We start from the raw sequence: 21,331 nt of genomic DNA, 5'->3' as shown, positions 1-21,331 counted from the left end.
CATGCAGAATTGCTTGTTCGCGATGCTTTTATCCTGTTCGCAATTGCTGTTTGCGCGCTCGGAGGGAAATATCTCACGAACACGCATTTTGAGAACGCGAACAAGCACAAAATTTCGCGAAGTCGCGGAACACAGAATTTTGGGCAATTTTGCATTCTCCGCGGAACGCGGAATTACCCAAATACCGCAAATTCCGCGAGTGGAACGGAATTTACCGCCGAGGCCTAGTTGGTACTACATCCCACATTAAGGCTCTACAGTGCTGTTGACCCACCCTGTGCATTCTCGGTGCTCTTTTAAAGGAAGCAAACCATTTGTCAATGACTTCCCCCACCACAAAGCCAGTCAATATACCCCTGGGCATGCAATGAGTGTGTTGCTCCTCTGTAGACACTTCACAATTGCTCTTACCATCTTTTTAAAGATCAAAAGTTCCCAGCCCCGGGGGCGTGGCTTAGCGGGCGAAGATGGTGGACGCAGCTTGTTAGAGCTCCCACTGGCCCGACATTGATCCGCACGATTATCCTGGCTCCCGGACCTACCTTGCAGCATACTGGTCCAGCATTGGTGGCAGACGGTGTGGGGTGTCCTCCGGTGCAACGAGCGGAGCTCCCCGGTTCTTTGGGGCCGACAAAGCGGCAGTGACGTCTTGAGGCCTGGTCCGGCGTGCAAAGCCGGGGCCTCAATTTTGGTGGCGTCCGGACGGACGGCTCTGGTATTGGTCTCCGGCCGTGGCTGCTGGCGCGCCCCGGACAATCAGAAGGGCACCGGAGCGGAGCGTGGGAGCCCCGCTGTGCCCCCCGCTCTCTACGTAGCAGCCCGGGTGGTGAAGACGCCAGGGGGCGGCGGTGGCCTACGCGGCAGCCTGGAAGACCGGGGCCTCGATTTTCGCTCTCCCGGCCACGAGTGGTGGTGACCGGAGCAGACTCGGACAGCGGAGTGGGCGACCCTGCCTGCAGTCTTGGCGGCGGCGCTGGTGCTTGGACCGGAGCCCTTGCCTCACAGCCGATTGGAAGCTCCTACTGGTGTGGGTCCTGCGTGAGTCTGGCGACAGTGGCTGGGGTGCTGCATCACGATTCGTGAGTCTCTCCGGCCCCAGTGTGTGTGGACAAGGGGTCTAGGAGCAGCGACGGCGGGCGAGTGAGGACCCTGAGCTGCGGAGTGTCGGGACCCCTGCGGTGTGCGGACTGCCCTGAGGCCCATTGAAGACTGTTGGCGCGGCGGACCACGTACAGCCTGCGACATGACCAGGGGCGGAGGGGGCAGTGAACCCGCCAAACAGGGGCCCATAGACAAATTTACTGGGCCGAATGGAGGTGCCGGTGCATCGGGGGGAGCCAGACTGCGGGACCAGACAATGCGGCACTTATGGCGGCAATCACACAATCCAGAGATATGCTCGACGCCAAGATAGGTGCGGTTGGGGCAGGCGTGACCTTGCTGCGCCAGGACCTTCGCAACGCGGTGGCCCGCATCACGGAGGCGGAATCCAGGCTCTCGACCGTAGAAGATGATGTGGGGACCCTGAAACAGAAAGTGGCCGCGATGGAGAAGATTCAGAGGGGCCTGGCGCTACGGGTGGAAGATGCCGAAGGGCGGGCACGCAGGAATAACCTCCGCTTCGTGGGATTTCCCGAGGGCTGCGAGAAGGGGAACATGGAAGGCTTCTTGTCCCAGTGGTTGGAGACTTGGCTACCCCCTGACGCGCTCTCCCGGTGCTTTGTGATAGAGCGCGCCCATAGAGCCCTGACGCAGAAACCGCCAACAGGAGAGCGACCCAGACCGGTGATCGCACGGATTTTGAACTTTCACGACAGGGACGCCATCTTAAGGGAGGCGAGGGTGAAAGACACTGTCATGTTCGACAATCAGAATATAATGATCTTCCCGGATTATACGAAGATGGTGCAGCAGCAACGACACTCCTTCATAGCGGCCAAGGCGAAGCTTCGTGGCTTGAAGCTCCAATACTCTCTACTCTATCCGGCTCGCCTTCGAGTGATTTTCCAATCGCGGACCCACTTCTTTGACACTCCAGAGGACGTCTTCAAGTGGACGGATGAGACGGTGAGGGTTCGTCCACATGCTCAACCGGGCCTGAACCCGGGTTCCTCCAGGAGCTCCTCTCCAGAGCGGACCGACCAACGTGTCTGGGGAAAGAGACACAGGAGCTCTCGGTCACAGCAGCGCTCCTCTTCCCACGCTGGGGCGAGAGATGGAGCACCTACAGACTCGGACCAGTCTAACAAGGACAATTGAAGGACGTTGGAGTATAAGGTGACCTATTGCTGTGGTAGATTTTAGCAGTGAGTGGCTGATTAGTATGTCCTACTGCCCGACTAGCTTTGGAACTGGATGCCTTGATGCTGTTCACTATACTTGCTGGGGATGATGTGGGGCTGCGGGGTGGGGTTCGGGGTGCTTTATATTAGGGGCTACATCCCTCCAACTTAGGCGGGTTTTGGTAAGGGGGTTCCTAATAGTTGAGTGGGTAGTTGGGATCCATTGGTATGGTTGGCCTTGGGCGCTCTGTTTTGGGCCCGAGGTCGCCCATGCCGCGACAGATACTTCTGTGTTCTATGAGGTATAGGGGTGGGGGGCGGGGGTTGGGGGATGGGAAGTTCCGGGGGGTGTTTTGGGGGGTGCGGGTGGGGGGGGTGAAGGGGGTTTAGTTCATTGTGCACGTGATCTTCATGCCGAGTTAGAGCTGTGCTATGTATTCATGTATTCGGGCCTGCTGTTGGGTGCTTTTGCTTTGTGTTCCCTGGGATCATGGTTGATGCATTGCCTCCGGGGCCCCGTGGGGTGTTCATGCGCATATTGAGCTGGAATGTCAGGGGAATGCTCGATAAAATAAAGAGGGGTGCTGTTCTGCGATGGGCAAAAAGGGAAGGGGCGGATGTACTGCTCTTACAAGAAACACATATGATGGGGACGAAAGCACTTTGCCTGCAGAGGTTTGGCTACCACCAAGTTTTCCATGCCGGTTTTTCGAGGGGCTCTAGAGGGGTTGCCGTCTTGATCCATAGACGACTGGCGTGTGTGCATGAGAGACTCTGGTCGGACCCGCAGGGCAGATATGTTGTAGTGAAAGGAATGGTTGGTATGGAGCCTGTTGTGTTTGGGAGTGTCTATGCCCCTCCCCCTCTACAGTGGTCTCTGGCTGAACGGCTGTTTGCGGTGTGGGCAGAGGTCCCAGAGTCACTGGCCGTGCTAGGTGGAGATTGGAATGACGTGCTAGATGCGACTGTGGAACGTCATCGGCTACAGGGGGCACCTGCGGTGGCCGCCCCCTCCCGATTGCGTGCGATGGTGGATGGTCTGGGCTGGGCTGATGCTTGGCGACATCTGCATGCTGAGGCCCGAGAGTATACGTATGTTTCGGCAGTGCATGGCTCCTTTTCACGGTTGGATTGTGTGTTTGTACCCAGTGCGTATCTGAGCAGAGTGCGAGGGGCGGCCATCCTGCCTCGTGGATTGTCCGACCACTCCCCAGTGGCTGTAGATGTTGAATTGTGCAGGCGGAGGCAGCCGTTCCGGTGGCGAATGTCCCCATGGCATCTCCAGCAAGCTGACTATGTCCATCATGTGAGGGGGGCGATAGCCCACTATTGGCAGGAGAACCTCGGCGAGGACACGACCGTGTCGTTAGCCTGGGAAGCTATGAAGCCCACGCTTCGTGGGGTGGACATTGCGAGGTGCGAGGAGGCTCGCCGCCGACGCAGGGCGGCCATAGTTGCGGTCCTCGAGCGGCAGAGGTCCTCGAGCGGCAGTGCCAGGGGGAGAGAGGAGGCGAAGCTGTGCGGTTACTCCTGCAGGCGCAACAGGCCTATGCATATGTATTGCTTGATGAAGCTCGACAGGCATGGCTCGCCACATGCAGTAGGATTTATCAATGGGGGGACAAGTCGTAGACTATGCTCCATAGGCTGTGTCAGAATACCATGCAGCCGATTACGCTGCCTGGTCTCACTGATGATACTGGAATTACTGTGACGGATCCGGTGGAATTGGCGGCTAGCTTCGCGCGATACTACGCGGAGCTTTATGCGCCGCAGGATTCCCTTCCAGCCGAAGCAGTGGACAAGTTTATCGCTGACCTGCCCCAGAGGGCTGTCTCTGACGAGACGCGGGCGATCTTAGACCTCCCTATTATGGGAGAGGAGTTGGGAGACGCTCTGGCGCAGCTCAACGCGGGTAAGGCGCCCGGGCCGAGTGGCTTCCCGTGCGAATTCTACAAGAAATTCCAGCTCCAATTGGGGACTCACTACAAGGCGGTCCTGGAGGCTGCACGTGAGTCGGGTCGGTTGCCTGATGACTGGCGACATGCTGAGGTGGTGGTGATCCAGAAACCGGGTAGGCCGCCTGCTAAGGACGATTCGTATCGCCCCATATCCCTGCTTAACGTAGAGGCTAAACTACTGGCAAAAGCACTGGCGAACCGGCTTCTTCCCTATGTGGCGGAACTCGTTCATCCAGACCAGGCAGGTTTTATGCCGCACAGGGCGACACGACACAACGTTAGACGGGCACAGACAGCCATAGATGCGATGGGGGCCACGGGTGAGCGGGCAGCCCTGTTCCTCGCCGATATAGATAGGGCATTCGACTCTGTGAGTTGGGCCTACTTATTTGCGCTCCTGCCCCGCCTCAATCTGGGTCCAGTCTTTATCTCCTATGTTCGGCTGCTCTACACTGACATCACGGTGGCAGTGCGGGTCTCGGGTGCGATTTCCGCGCGGTTCCCAATTGGTCGGGGGACCCGCCAGGGCTGCCCGCTGTCCCCTTACCTATTTGCGTTAGCTATGGAACCCCTAGCCTCCTGGGTGCGCATTGATGCGCAGTTGCAAGGTTTCAGATGGGACGGGGGACGCACTGATAGGATTGCGCTGTATGCGGACGACGTCCTATTCTTCCTTACAGACTTGGATAGGTCAGGCCCGCGGGTGTTAGAAATTATGCGCATCTTTGGCGAGGTCTCGGGTCTGTACCTTAACCCGCGTAAGTCCACCCTGTGGGTACTGGGCGATGGAGCGCGTGCGGGATGCTGGGCGTCGGCCCTGAAGGTGGAGGTTGGAGGTCTGTTATACCTGGGTGTGTTCCTGTCCGAATCTGCGTCGATCTCTTGGGAGCGAAATGAGGTGCCGGTCTGGGATAAAGTTCAGTCGGACCTTAAAACGTGGGCACGGATGCCCCTTACAATCTTTGGTAGGTCTGCGATATTCAAGATGGTTGCACTTCCACGCCTTTTATATCACCTGCAGAATCACCCTCATCCAATTGCACCCCGGTGGTTTCTGCAGGTTAACTCGGCGTTGGGACGCTTTCTATGGGCTGGGGGCGCCGCCAGAGTGGCATTGCGTACGTGTTTTCTGTCCACTTACTGTGGTGGGCTTGCGACATCGGACGTGCTGTCCTACTAACAGGCCTCCCACTTGTTAGTCCTGAACAAATGGTGGTACGGAGATAGAGGGGACCCAGCTTGCGCCTTGGAGCACTCGCTGATGGGGGACCACACCTTGCATACAATTCTATACTCGGCCAGACTGCGGCGGCGGCTGCCCCGTGCCACACAAGTGGTATTTACGATATGGCGACAAGCGCTGCGCCGCATGGGTTGGTGGGGCAGACTGACGGCTGAGACTCCTCTGTGGCATAATGGGCAACTCCCCGCATTAGCCACGCTGTCGGGGTTTGACGGGTGGGATTCCATTGGGATCTCATCGCTAGGACATGTCGTGTCCGGCACGGCACTCAAGTCTTTTCAGGAACTCAGGGTTGAGTTTCATATGCCCAACACCCAGTTTTTTAGATACCTTCAGCTCCGCCATGCGCTTGGACCTAGCTTGGTGGGCTTGGAGTCGCTGCCAGAGTTCAGTCCTCTAGAGGCGAAGGTTTTTATGGGCGACCTTGGCGATAAGAAAGTATCCCGCATATACCAAACTTTGGTCACTCACTGCTCCTCCTCCCTCCTTACATTGAAGGAAGCCTGGGAGCGGGATATTGGCCCACTAGATGAGGATGATTGGAGGGAAGCTCTGGAGTCCCCGCGGGGTGCAGCCATTGTGGTGCGCCTGCGACTGATTCAGTTCAAATATCTACATAGGGCATACTATACGCGTGAGCGACTGTGGAAGGCGAGCTTGATTGGGTCCCCAGAGTGTCTGCGATGTGGTGCTGAAATAGGTACGCTGTTACATACTGTGTGGTCCTGTACTGGTCTGTCCCGGTTCTGGCGGGATGTATGGAGCTGTCTATCGGAGGTATTGGGATGGGATCTTCCCCAGACCCATCGTCTGGCCCTTCTCTACATACTAGAGGGTGTTTGGGGAAGCGTTTACAAGCGTCACCTGTTGTTGCTGGGCCTTGTTGTTGCCAAGCGGGACTTGGCGCGGGTGTGGAAGAGTGAGCGGGCCCCCCCCGTTGAGTGCTTGGAAGGCAGGCATTGATTATTGTATGGGGTTGGAGCGCCCGGTGTTTGAAGCGAGAGGGTGCCCCCGTAAACATTTCAAGATCTGGAAGCGGTGGGCGGAATATAGGGGTTTGACATTGGATCCCCCGGTGGAAGCGGATGAAGAAGTGGTTTTGATGGACGGGCAGCAGGCCTTAGGAGACGCTAGCTCTCTTCCTGGATTCGGACGATTACTGGTGACCGGTGATGATTACGTGCACGGGGTTAGGGAGGGATAAGGGTTGGGTAGTGGGTTCGTTGGGGGGTGCTGGGTGGTGGAGGGGATGGGTGGGGTTGTTTCTGATCGGGCCTGTATTTTGCTCCAATATGCTTATTATTGTGGCAGGACTCTCCTGACTGTGGAGGACTGCATTTATGCTTTGCCTGATTGATAAAATCAATAAAATTTTGTTGTGAAAAAAAAAAGTTCCCAGCCCCGGATAGCCTGCAGCTCCTTTGTGTGCTCCAACTCCAGTTGGATGGCCAGTTCAGAAGAGTGTCTGCTGGCAGAGTTCCCAGCCCTGGATGGTACAGCAGAAAATTAGTTTTGACACAAGTAGGCCCATGCCACTTCATCTTCTGGGCCAGCATCCATTGCTTCATCCTCAGAGGGGATCTATGCTTGGCAAGCTTCTTCACAGGCCTTGATGCCACTTGTATAATCTGCTTTCCTTGCATTTTGGCCGAACTTCAATTGCCTTTCTCTTCATAGGGCCTTCATCTCCACAACAGTGAGAGTTGTTAGGGTAGCCAGATCCAACTCCACGTTCCTTTTATCTTTTAAAAAAAGCAAAAATTAGAATGAGAAATTGTTTCTTTAACCCTTTAAGTGCTGCCGTCGGCCAACGGTCGTCACGGGCACTACCTCCCCAGTGCTGCGTGCGACCGTTGGACGTCCATTCAGCACTGGATAATGGACAGCGCAGCACTGGGGAGGTATATTTACGAAGCTCCTAAGGTGTTAAATCCAATCAAAGACCTGATGGCAATTAAAAAACAAAAAACAATTTTAGTTTTTTGTTCAATTTAGGGATTTTTATGTTGCAAATTGATAGCTGAGCGGTACTGTTGAACAGAAGCTCTGGATCCCACAACTGAACAACAATGTGAGAAAGTGGCTAATTGGCTGAGATTGATATTAGTCCACCTCAAGTAATAATTTCACTGATCTTGTTAGGTCCAATAAAGTTTTCAATGATTAAAATACTGACCTCAACCCCTGGTAGATATCAAAGGTTATTTTTTTACTATCTGTTCCATATACGGCTCAAATCTATCAAAACAAAGACAGAGCACAACAGTCCATATGTAAACAGCTGATTAAGCCTAATCAGCAAAATTGTTTTAATGTAAAGTTCATAAAGTTGATTTTTGTTCAGCAAGCAATCTTCATCAAAGTATTTCTTGAATACAGATTGTTACAGCTACAGCCGACACGTGTTTCGTCGCTAGTCGCGACTTTCTCAAGGCTTTGCAAGAGGTGAAAATCTATATGCGAATTGTAGATATCCAAATGGACACCTCAACACACGGAGCGACCGGGCGTGATAATCCAGAAACTACCTTATTACCAAATGACTGTTCATGTACCGATGTCTGTTACTCTTGATAACTTTCTTTGATTGATACTTGTCGTATTCAATTTTAGTTCAAGGAGATATGTAGTAGTTTTCAATCCGAAGATTGGGTGTCACAAGTCACTGCCTCTCGGTTATATTAGCGAAAAGCCCAACTTCTTTGATAAGAAGGCACAGATCCTCTTAACGCCGTGTGCTAGTGTCTGTATAAGGAGGGCGGGTACCGTTTACCCAGGTCCTCCAATTTGTAAATGGCCTTCTCTGATAAGAAGGCAATGGTCCTCTTACGGTGGAATCCGTGTCCGTATCTTCCCCGCATGCTGTCTGTTTGCCGTCATGTGACATTCGGGGTGGCCCGTTTTATATTAGATTATACTGTGGGTGGCACGGTATAAGACATTGAGCATGCTTAAAAGAGAAAGTTATGAAGCGACTTTGATGCAAACTTAACAGAGGTGCTGGCTACGTTGCTAATTTCCACAGCCACCTTTTCCTCCTATGTTTACGGCTTAAATCTAGACGACCCGGTAATTTTGAATTTTATTAATATCGAATTAGCCACCTGGCCATCCCCTATGGTTATGTGTGGCGATTTTAATATCCACTTAGAGAATAATTTTAACCTAGCTGGCGTTACGCCATATCCCGACTGTAAGAATAAGACATTTAAGGCATACAGGGGCTTGTCATGGAACATGGTTTAGTGGATATATGGCACAGACACAGATCCGGGGAGCCAGGATACACCTTTTTTTCTGCGCCGCATAAGAAATTGGTACGGTTAGATTATTTTTTTTGTTCGCAACAGCTTGCAGAAAAAGTTGACATCCATCTATATCCGAGAATTATCTCTGACCCTAATCCGCTAATTATAGGAATTCCATTATCAGGGCTCTCTAGGGACTTAAAATCATGGACATTTAACAAAAAACTGTTATTAGATGAAGCTTACTGCCAATATATGGTTAAATGGATTTCTGAATTTTTTAATATTAATAGGGGCACTGCCCCCAAAACTACTGTATGGGATGCATTTAAAGCTGCTTTACGCAGTGAGACCCTCAATTTCACTTTACACCGTCAGAAGGAGATTAAGGATATGATTAAACATTGGATTGATGAAGTGGCGTCTTCAGAGGTAGAGCTTATTAGGAAAATTTGTCTTGCCCAAAACACTGAAGAATGTTTAAATTTAATATCCGTTATAAAATCAAAAATAAATTCATTTTATCCCGAAGAGCTCGCTGCAAGATATATACAGCACAGGTCAGATATTTAGGAACTTGGGGAAAACACCGGGAAATTTCTGGCCAAACGCATTAAACAAAGAACTGTGACAAATGCTATTAGTCGGATTAAAGACTCACAGGGTCAAATCAAATCAAATTCCTTTATTCGGTTTCCATAATTTGTAGAAAAACCATAAAAGTACAGATAAAGACTATTTCAAGCAATAAATACAATCAATACATTGTGAATTCAGTAATTGTTAAAAGAGGGAACAATTAAAACAGAGTGCTACAAGTTAAGATGCCTGTGCGACAGGAATTAACCGAGGTTAGGACGATGATTGACACAAAACTTCAGAAAACAGGCTATAGATTTAGCATACAGTTAATTTTCCAAAAGTTGGAGCTCTAGAAAAGCTGGACGACAATTTCGTAATCCCATTAATCTCAATATAGGAACTATCCATCGACTTCATGGATTTACATAAAATCTACAAAACAACACTGTGTGAATTGGGGATTGTAGAAAAACATCATCACACGGACACACAGATAAATTTCTAGACCAATCATTCTGTTGGGAGAAAGTTATTAGGCGGTGGAAGATGTTGAATCTAAAACGAGTCAATAGAAATTTTTCATATGAATTCAAATTGTACGTTAAGTATGGCTGCACAGTAATGGTAGTCTGAATAGCCAAGATGTGCCGGACTGAGCCTTTTCCTATCTCATTAGAATGTCGCAGCTGACCTACATGCAACAGACATAACTTTTTTAAATTTTTTCCTCGATATCTCAGATATAGTTAGTGGATGACTGAAATATCTCGTAAGGCCCAAATCATCCAAAAATGTTTTCACAAAGACTATCCAGCTGATCTTATACATCTTATCAAGCGTGAGACAATCTTGGATGAGACGTTGTGACAATTCACACTGTTCCGATGTCCAAACACGATGCCATAACATAATTGGTTGGATTCTAAGAATATCCGATATGTAATCTAACCCTAATTCTGAATGGCAGCAATATGTTGAGGTGCTCTTAGGGACTGGGAGTAGATATCTCAGGAAACTATTCTCAATCTTCTGCAGCGCATCTACCTTAGCATGGCCCCACACCCCTGCGCCATAGCTTGCTACACTAATGCATTAGGCTTGATATATCTTTATCATTTCTGGGGGGAACTCTTCCCTATCTTCTGGGCAAATACCATAAGAGCTGTGGTAGCCCTAAGAAATAACAGTTTCCTAATGTTTATGGCCTGCGTCCATAGAGACTTATTATCGATTAGGATCCCTAAATATTGGTAGGAAGTCGTACGCTCCAACTTGGTATTGTTTATAAAGAGGTCTTTTATCTCTTTTGGTCTAAGACCTGCGTGCATTACATAAGTCTTTTTTATGTTCCCCATGAGATTCAAACTTTTCATGAAACTACAGTATTTATCTAGAACCCGCTAAAGCTGCAGGGGGGTTCTTGCCATAATCACTGCGTCGTCGGCATATAATAATGCCGGTATTGGACGCAACGAATGGTGGGTAGGTCCTGACTCCCTTCCAACAACGCTGCTTCTAACCCATTGGTATTAAGAGTGAATAAGAAGGGAGCCAGGACACAGCCTTGCCTGACCCCCCTATCTACCCGGAATGGCTCAGTAAGTTCTCCCCCGAGTCCGTACCTGACTCTTGCTGATGCACCCGAGTAAAGCTCATGAAGGAAATGTACCAGTGGTGGATCCACCCCCATTGCCAAAATAATTTACCACAATTTTGTCTGGCTGACGCAATCAAAGGCTGCGGTCAAATCTACATAGGCCATGTGTAAATACCCCCCTTTTGCTCAAACGTATTTCCCCATTAAAAGTGAAAGATTTAAGGTTTGATCCACAGTACCCAGTCCCTCGCGAAACCCGTACTGTAGATTGGAGATTATTTTGTGGTCGGTGGCCCAATCCTGAAGTCGTTCTAAAAGGATGCGGCCCGCAACCTTACCATGGGAATCTAGGAGGGATATAGTTCGATAACACGCTGGACTATGTCGATCACCCTTTTTAAAAATCGGTACTAAAATTGAAGCAGACCAGGATTCAACTAATCCTACGGTGTTGGCAGCTTCAAGCACTCTTGTGAGAATAGGGGACCATAAATCCAAATTATATTTAAAAAGATCCACAGGGACCTCATCGGGCCCGGGTGCTTTTCCAGATTTGGAGGCCATTAAAGTATTTATCACCTCCCTATGAGTAAAAGTTAATGGGATTGGGTATACTGAATGGCTGGGGAATGCTTCCCTCCCATCTTCCTCGTGATGCTCAAGATTTAGATGTGGAGCCAAACTAAATATTTGCGAAAAGTGGTTAACCCATGTTTTTTCGTCTACAGCAACGTCTATCTTAGGGGAGTCATTCGTATCTGAAAGAAAGGGGGATTTGACTACTCTCCAGAAATTGGCACTATCATTCATGGAGCAACTCTTATGTAGTTTGTCCCATAGACGATTTCTTATCTCAATTTTTCGCGTTTTTAGGGCCTCATTATAGGCCTTTCTTAGTTTGATAATTTCTTCTTTATCCCGATTACTTTTATGTAGTTCAGTTTTTAGTCTTTGACGTAGTTTTTGACGTAGTTCTTCTTGTACAGTTCTAGTAATGGTTTTATAGCTGGACAATATTTCTTTGTTGGAAGAATTAGAGTTGAGACAGATTTCAAATGAAGGCAAAGCTCGCTTAGCCACATTAGCTGTCATCAATGCTGGGTCAATTTTTTCCCATTTTATAGAAAAACCGTTAAGTCTAACTAATTTCAAAGTTTGCTGATCCAGAAGACTTAAAAAGTTTGGCTCCACCAAAACGGTTGCTAGAAATAATGAGAGGGTATTGGGAAAATGATCACTAACTGCGTTGTTAATTGTATTAAACTTTCGCATGATAGGTGCAATACTGTAATAAGCTAGTATAAAATCGATTGTACTTGAGAGCCCCCTCCCATTAAATGTGGGGGAAAAAGTACCCGAAGGAACAACCAATTCATTAGCAAAACCCAGCTCCATTACAAACAAAATCTCATTCATGCGGTTGCCAATATTCGTGTGAGTAAAATGTGTTAAATTGTTCCCGCACTCATCCTGAATTCCGCAATTATTAGTGTTATTCTTTTTACACAATGATGAATTAAAATCTCCACCCCAGATCAACATAAACGATTTGTTAATATACTTTGTTCGCAATTCCTGTAAAAAAAAGAAATCTTATTTAAAACATCAATTAAATCGGTTTGGTTAAGGTTATTGTAAAATTTAACCAAAAAATAAATGGACGTCTTATTTACAGTTAACATGAGGATCTGATAATTACTTTCCAACCTCAGTGGAACAATTTCCTTGATAGCTAAGACATTTGACATGTACGTTGTTAGACCCCCCTTCAGTCTTCCCGAAGTAGAAGGCATGGGTCAAATATCAGACACACCGCAAAGAATACTTAATGTATTTAATAATTTTTATGGCCAACTGTATACGGCAGAATCAGAGGCTACTACCAGTAGTAATATGGAACTTTTAAACAAAGTAGAAATGTCAAAAGTCACTCCTGAGCAGAATGAAGCCCCTAATACCCCCATTACCTGGGATGAAATTGAGGGCGCCATCGTATCCCTAGCCTCCGGCAAAGCAGTTGGGCCTGACGGAATTCCCCTTGAGTTTTTTAGAACATTCCGGCAAACGCTGAGGCCTATTCTAACATCTTTATTTCAGCTTGCTCAGTAGGGACAGACCCCTGAATCCTGGCAACAGACCACAATCATTGTATCAAGAAAAAGGTCAAATCCCAACTAAATCCAGGATCTTACAGACCGATCACACCATTACTGCTGATAGCAAAATGTATGCAAAAATAATTGCTTCAAGGCTTCAAGGCTCTGAACAGTCATAACTCCTTTAGTATCCTTATACAGCATGGGTTTATCCCGAGAAGAGATACAACAGACCATGTTAAGAGAGCAATTGCCCTCTTTGACTGGGCACAGGCCACAGGATCCCCACTTGGGATGATCCTGTTAGACGTGGAAAAAGCGTTTGACAGGTTCTCTTGGCGGTTCCTCTGGTCTGTTTTACATTGGAAGGGATTCACCTCTGAATTTATTCAAGCTATCCAAGCTTTATGTCCATCACCAGAAGCAACTATTCGAATAGCTGGACAAAACTTGCAAACATGCAATATTACCAGGTGTACAAGACAGGGCTGCCCTTGTTCTCCATTACTATTTTAACTAAATATTGACCCCTTTTTAGAAAAACTTGAAGGCGAGACCAACATTGAGCCCGTAATAGTGAATAATATTACCTACAAAACATTGACTTATGCTGATGACATCTCCATTCTCACCAGCAATTTAAGGTTCGCTTTTCCCATTGTGACTATCTGTGCAAAACAGTTAGGTGCAATTTCCAGTTACAAACTAAGGGCCCGATTATGATTGCGGTGAATCCGCATCCACCGGGCCGGCGGAAGCCACCGCCGGCCCGGAGGATGCGGATTCACCGCTGTGGTGATTCACAAGACCCCCCGCCGGATTAGGATGGCAGGGGAGTCGGAAAGACCGTCCGCAGCTCTAATATGGTGGCGGTGTCTATCAGACACCGCCAGCCATATTAGGATGCATGCGTAAACATGCTTTTCCACGGCGGCTTTTCCGCCATGGAAAAGCATGTGGTCTTTTCAGTTTGGGGGCCCGTTGCGGGCCCCCAGGGTGTCAGGGGGTGGGAGGTGCACATGGGGGGTACCTATGGTACCCCCCTGCTTTTACATGAACAAAGCGGCAGGCACCGCGTGGTGCCTGCGGCTTTGTTCATATAAATGCTATACATGCATTTTTAACATTGCGGCAGGTGCTGCTTCAAGCAGCACCCGCCGCAATGTTAAAAATACAGGATGTGCCCGCCAGGGTGGCGGTCACATCCTAATTCGCACGGAGGGATCCCCGCTGCCCCTGCGGACGGTCCCTCCGCCTCTGGGGTGGCGGACGGTCGCAGGTCCGTCCGCCATCCTAATAGGCCCCCAGATGTGGATAAAACGCAGTGTCTACATTCAGATAAACTCTGTCCATCTGACATCATAACAGTTCCAGAGGCTACTTATTTGGGGGTTAGAATAACATCTGATGTAGAACGCAGTCCGGCACTTAATGTACTACCTATTATCCATTAGGTTTGTAACTCTTTGGAGAGGTGAAACCATCTGCACTTATCACTACATGGTCAATGTCATCAAAATGTCTATTTTTCCCAAATTTTTATACTTTTTCCAAACAATTCAATTAATTTTTCCCACTTCCTTCTATTCTAAAATCAAACAGGTCTGTTTCAGATTTTATGGGGCTACCGAAGGCCTAGAAGAGCAATTAAATGGATAACTCTCCCTAGATTAAGGGGTGGTTGGGGCATGCCAAACTTCTTACTCTGTCATTGGGCAGCCCTATTACAACAAATGGAAATTCTTGTGACCGCCAAAAAAGCTAGATCAGATGCCACCAATCGTTCTATTTACGAGATGCTCTTAGTTGAACATGCGCGACAAAGGTTAGTTAAGACTCTGAAACCAAGCTACTTCAAGAAAACTAGATTTAAAACAGTACAATCTGCCTATTCTGTATGGAAGAAAATTCAGAAAAGATTCAAAATACCAAACATTAATGCATACACTCCCTTCTCTGCTTGCGGTCTTTTACCGACAATATTTCAGGACAGGATTACGTTCAGATGGGCCGATACAGGGATCACGGTTCTTGGGGACTTAAGCCAAGGAGGAAGTTTGATGTCAATCACCTCTTTACAAGAGGAATTTGGTCTTCCCAGAAGTGAATATTTTAAATTCCTACAAGTCCAGAGTGTCCTAGGCCCTAGATTACAAAAAGGTCAGGGGAATCTGGATTCAATTAGTATAATTGAAATGCTGCAAAGTCAACCACACATCGGGGTAATTTATCAGACATTATTGGCCCAGTTTCCTGATGATTTATTATCCCAATGTGCCCGTTGGGAAAGGCAACTAGGGGGAGTAGATATAAATTTGGTTAAATCGCTTGAACTGGCTAACTCGGCAATCTTGTCTGGTAGCTTAAAATCGCAACATTTTATGTCAGTTTTCGATCTATATTACTCCCCTGCTAAAATCTCTAAATGGTCTTATTCCCTGGCGAGCTCATGTAATAGATGCGGACTACGTGGAGCTGATTTTTTACATGTTTTTCACTTGTCCCTGGTTAGGAACCTTTTTTCAGGATGTAAATTGCATTTTAAACCTAATTTTAGCAACACCAGTTACACTTATTCCAGAGTTTGTAATCTTTGGGGTTGAGGGGGCCGCAGTAGGCACATTTCGTGCGAATGCAGAAACAAATTTTCTTTTTAACGTATGTCAACTGTGAGACTATGTATAACTTCCCAGTGGATAAGCACTGATGCTCCTACGTTTACTAATTGGAGATCTAGGTTACTTGGGTTTTATAACCTAGAACTTTCTGTTTATAAAAGGCGTGGCCTAAAGAAACAAATCTAGGGGCTTTGAAAAGTCAAAAACACAATGCAAAAAAATCTATCTCCAATTTATAAAAAATAGAGAATACAAAATGACACCAACATGACAAAAAATCCAGTGAGGGGAGCAAGCGATATGAATGTTTTAAGTTTTACATAAAAATATTGCCAAAAAGCGTTAAGCTGCTACCCCGGTAATCTGGTTACGCTTGACCGCTACTTAAGCCTGATTTAAGGCCAACCAAGAATGGTTTTGATACAGAAACAAGGTTCAACCTAGTCAGAATTTTTTACTGTCAGACTTAGGGCCGAATTTCGTTTTTGGCAGGCGGGTAACGCCGTCAGAACGGTAACGGATATCCCGTCCACCGAAATATAAATCCCATAATATCCTATGGGATTTATATTTCGGTGAATGAGATATCTGTCACTGTTGTGAGTCATCTGTCCGCCAAAATTTAAATCAAGCCCTTTGTCCCTGAAACGGAAGTAAAAAATCATCAGTAGGGGGTGCCGTCCTTCGGCAGGCCAAGCGCTGTGAAGCTGACATATTTCTCTTACAGGAGACCCATCTGCTTGGCAATAAAACCCCATGTCTTTATCGATTCGGGAGCAACACAGTATACCATTCGGCGATCACACGGGACTCCCGAGGAATCGCTATCCCAGTACACCGACGGGTTCCTTTCACTGTGTCCAAACTCTGGTCAGGTCCGGGGGTAGATACACCATTGTCTCAGGTACACTACATGGAGAACGCATAACCATAGGAAGCATCTATATTCCCTCTCCCTTGGGGCACACATTCATTGATTGAATCACACGACTGTGGGAGGAGTTCCCGGACGGTCTGACACTACTAGGTGGGGACTGGAATGGCGTCATGTCACCTTTGGATCGTCCGCGGGAGCCGGAGCGAGGTCCCCAAGAAGGGGGATCCAGGCTTCATCTTCTGGCCACCACACGGGTGGTCTGATGTGTGGCGGGCATTTCACCCCTCGGAGATGGGATTTACACTCTTATCAGCCGTACATGGCTCTCTATCCAGATTGGACAATTTCTTTTTACCACATAGCTACATACATAGGGTCTTCCATGTCTCTTTCCTGCCCAGTGGACTGTCAGACCACTTCCTGGTCCCACTTAAGCTGCACAAAGGACCACAAAAGCTCCCTTCAGGTGGTGTATGTCATCTTGGCACCTCTGCGACCCAAACTACCAAGAAGTAATTTGTCAGGCCATCTCCGATTAGCTTTCATCCAAAGTCGCCTCGGCCCCATCTGATGTCATCCTTTGGGAAGCTCTCAAACCAGTGAGAAGTGTGGCTCAATGGTTAGAGCGGCAGACCCTGATGCAGAGGTCTAGCCCGGGACCAGGGTTCAATTCCCCGCCTCGGCGGGTCTTGAGCTCAAAAACGGACCTGATAATTCTCGCCTCGGTGCCTATTCCCATCATGGAGTCCCACTCTGTAACTCTGGGCAATAGCTTGCTTAATCTCCACAACGGCCCCCACAACGCTAAGGATGCCTGGCCTCCACCTTGGGGGTGCCCAGGAGTGGACACCTCACAGGGAAAGCCAGGATGGGTTCCACAGCGGTATTCGTACAAGCTCCTTGAGACCCTTGCGGGTGAGTAGTGCGCTATACAAGTATCAATTTACATTTACATTTTATCACGATCCGCTGTGTTGATATTAGCTATTGCTCCGGAGAAAAATGCAAACGCCTCGCCCAAATGGTGGAATTAGAAAACCGTCAGAGGTCCCTTGAAGCAGACACAGCTCTGTCCGACTGTCCAATACTGCAACGTAATCTCTAACAAGTACAACAACAATTACACCAACACCTCATCAATGAGGCACATGAGATCTGGCTAGCGTCACAACACAGGATTTACAAGTGGGGTGACAAATTATGTAAAATGCTCCATCGGCTGTCCCAGGCCGCAATGTCCCCCACACCTGTTCCGGCGCTTCAAAATACGGATGGAGTCCTCTGCACCTCCCCCGATGCTGTAACCCAAGTGTTCGCAGTCTACTATGCCTCCTTATACAAGTGGAAAGAATATATTTGAGCGCTTTGATAGAGACATACCTCCCCAAAAGCTCTCGGACCACGTGCAAGACCAACTAGATGCTCCCATAACCGTAGAAGAACTCGGTGCTGCATTAGTTAATATACGTCCCGGCCAGGTGCCCGGTCCCAATGGCTTCCCCAGTTATTTCCTACAGCCGCACATGGCCCTGCTCAGCCCATACTTGTTGGAAGCAATCCAAGAGGCTCTCAAGCAGCACATCCTACCCTCTGATTGGTGCCATGCCGAAATTGTGATGTTCCTTGAGCACGGCCGCCCACCCGAAGACCCCTCTTCTTACCGCCCTATTTCCACTCCTTAGCTTTGAACCCAAACTCCTAGGTAAGGTCCTTGCAGATCGCTTCAGCACATGTATCCTTGACTGAATTTACCCAGACCAGTCCGGCTTCATGCTGCATCGGTCTACCCAGCTTAATATCCGGAGGCTCCAGAACTGGGTTGTCCCGCGGCTATCCTCTTGGCCGACGTAGATAAGTCATTTAATTCCCTAAGCTGTACGTACTTATTTCGACTCCTTCGATCCCTCAAATTTGGCCCACGCTTTTTGGCATATGTTCAGTTATTATACACAGATCTCTCAGCCTCCATCCGGGTAGTTGGGTATAGGTCAGCTCCCTTTCCTATATGCCATGGGACAAGGCAGGGTTGCCCCTTGTCTCTACAGTTATTCGCACTTGCCATAGAGCCCTTAGAGCCCTTAGCCACATTGGTGCCTCAGGACCCATTGATCTGGGGGTTTGAGTGGTCGCAGAAAACGGTCAGACAGAATCACGTTGTACGCAGATGATGTTTTGTTCTTTTTGGCAGATCCTTGGTTTTCTGGGCCCAGATACTCCGGGTGTTTGGGAGAGACCTCGTGCCTCGGAGCCAATCCTTCAAAATCGGTCATATTTCCTGTGTGCAGGGATCAGGGGTGGGGTGCTTGGGCCAAGCAATTATCCCACGCTACGGGAGGTTTTAACTATTTGGGTGCCTTTATCTCGCTGTGCCCCATGACATCATGGACACTTAATATTCATTCACTACTTTCAAGTATACCAGAGGAGACCACAATATGGTCCCATCTACCGCTGTCCCTGTATGGACAGTCGGCAATTTTTAAGATGGTCTCCCTTCCTCGGTTATTCTACCGATTGCAAAACTTTCCATACAATATTCCACGGACATGGTTCGCTCAAGTTAATGCAATTCTGAACAAGTTCCTATGGGGTGGGCCATTTGAGTAGCACTACATACCTGCACGCAGTCAACCTATTGTTGTGGGATTGCAGCCACTGATATATATGCTTACTATGCAGAATCTCACCTGTTGACCATCAATGAGTGGTGGGTACAGCCCACACACAGCCCTAGCATATGCAGTGGAACGCCTGGCGAGGGAGGGTATACCCCTCTTGAAGCTTCACTACAACCCCATGATTCTAGACTTCTTGCTCCCCACCAGAGGAACGATTGTTCAGCTCTGGCGATACATTGTTAGGAAAATGGGCTGGGAGGGGTGTCTGACACAGACAACCCGCTGTGGCAGGGTACCTACCTGCACCCGTTTCCGAACTTTCAGGCTTCCATGCATGGGACCTTCTCGGAATTTCTACCTTAGGAGACATTATGCTGGGTTCCACTCTCAAATCGTTTCAGCAACTACAAAATGAATTTCAGTTGCACCGGTCACAGTTTTACAAATACTTGCAGTTGAAACATGCTCTGACTCCCTTGATCCGCTCGATGATTGGCTTGCCGGAACTTCACCCCCTTGAAGGTCGCTTACAAATGGGGGACCCAGGGGCTCATAAGTTCCGGCAGATCTATTAGACATTGACCACTCATACTCATACCACACTACACAAAACATGAGGGGCATGGGAGGCAAATATGACATGACGAATGATGATTGGACAGAGGCCCTCGCTAGTCCTCACGGAGCCGCTATTTCCACAAGATATTACCTCATTCAGTTTATATTTCTCCACCAAGCATGCTTCACCTGCTCCCACCCCAGGAAGATGGGTGTTATCCAGTCCCCTACATGTCTCATATGCGGGGAAGCAGAGGGAACCTTTATCGACACAGTTTGGAGTTTGCATTGGGAAGTCATCCTAAGAGGAATGGTGCAGGTATCTTTCAACCCAGAGTGGTGGAAGTGGTTCAGAGTAGTCCAGCTAGGTACTCTCATAGTGAGAAGGTTGTAAGGCCTCACATCCTGTCTCGCAGGGGAAGGTGTGAGACTGGGCTGTATTCCGTGCCTCAACCTCAGTCTCCAGTACTGGGTGGTTTTCTTTAGGGAACACCAGGTAGGGTGCCTAGTCTGTCCTGTTGGACCGTCTGTTGAGGGGGAAATCCCCGTGTTAGGTGAGCTGGGAGGGTCTGTAATCAGCCCTCCATAAGTTCAGGTGTCTGGCAGTGCCACTCCTAAGTGGAGGGTGCAGAGGTCCAGATTGAGGGGTGAGAGGGGGAAAGAGTCCCCAGTGGAAGTACCATTGGGTCAGGTGCCAGTCAGAAGGGCGGAGTTACCAATGATTGACCATGGTAACGCCACTTCTGTCCTTGAGGATCTTCATGCACTGTCACATGGACAGGAGGTTGGGGGATCTGCACCAGGCAGACTGTCACACGACATTTGAGTTAAGTGTCACCCTTGGGGAAGTATATGTACTCCCCAGGAAGTCCTGGTTCGCCGGGCAATTGTTCAACCAAAGGGTTCTGTCCCTGGGTCGGGAGGCCAGGTTCAGGTGTTTTCTGACCTGGAAGGAGGAAGAACTGTAATCAGTGTCCTGACCAGTTTGTCTTCTAGGGTTACCACTCCTGATGGGAGCATGAACTATTCTGGAAGGGGGTGCAGAGGGAGTAAGTCCTCGCCTCCGACCCCGGTGCAGCCGGAGAGTTTAGATCCCAGGTGGGTAGACCAGTTGGTGGAGAGTGGTCCTCAACTGGTGGGAAAGTTGTGTTCTGTGGGTGCTTCTCCTGTGAGTGCGCGGAACCCCGGAAGGAGAGGTAGGGCGAGGAGAAACCTCGCCCGTGACCTCCGGTCAGCCTGAGGGTGCGGACCCTAGGTTGGAGGATCAGTGGCAATTTGGAGCTACACTGAGAGGAAGAGTGGAGAATGGCTATTAGGCGCCAGGGGTTACTGCCCCCCACTCTGTGGATTGGCAAGGACAAGAGGTATCTGGATGGCTTAGGGCCTAGTCCTGGCCGTGGACAACTAAGGAGTACCAGTGGGGTAGCCTAGTTGGGCCTGAGAGTTTTTTTACAGAGGTAACCACATGGGTTCAGAGTGGCGTAGAACCGGAGGGTGTCCCTGCAGTTGCGGGCCCGAATCCGTGTTATATCGCCCGAAGCAGGGAAGCCCATCAAGGTAGTGATTGGTCTACCCTGCGTTTTGGCTGGAAGGGGGTTGTGTTGGATTTGGCCCTTTTTGCAGGGTCATCATCATAAAACTTTTATTCGTT

Source organism: Lissotriton helveticus, chromosome 2_1 (assembly GCF_964261635.1).
Source record: "Lissotriton helveticus chromosome 2_1, aLisHel1.1, whole genome shotgun sequence".
NCBI classification, from domain to species: domain Eukaryota; kingdom Metazoa; phylum Chordata; class Amphibia; order Caudata; family Salamandridae; genus Lissotriton; species Lissotriton helveticus.
Note: the sequence above shows the minus strand (reverse complement) of the source record.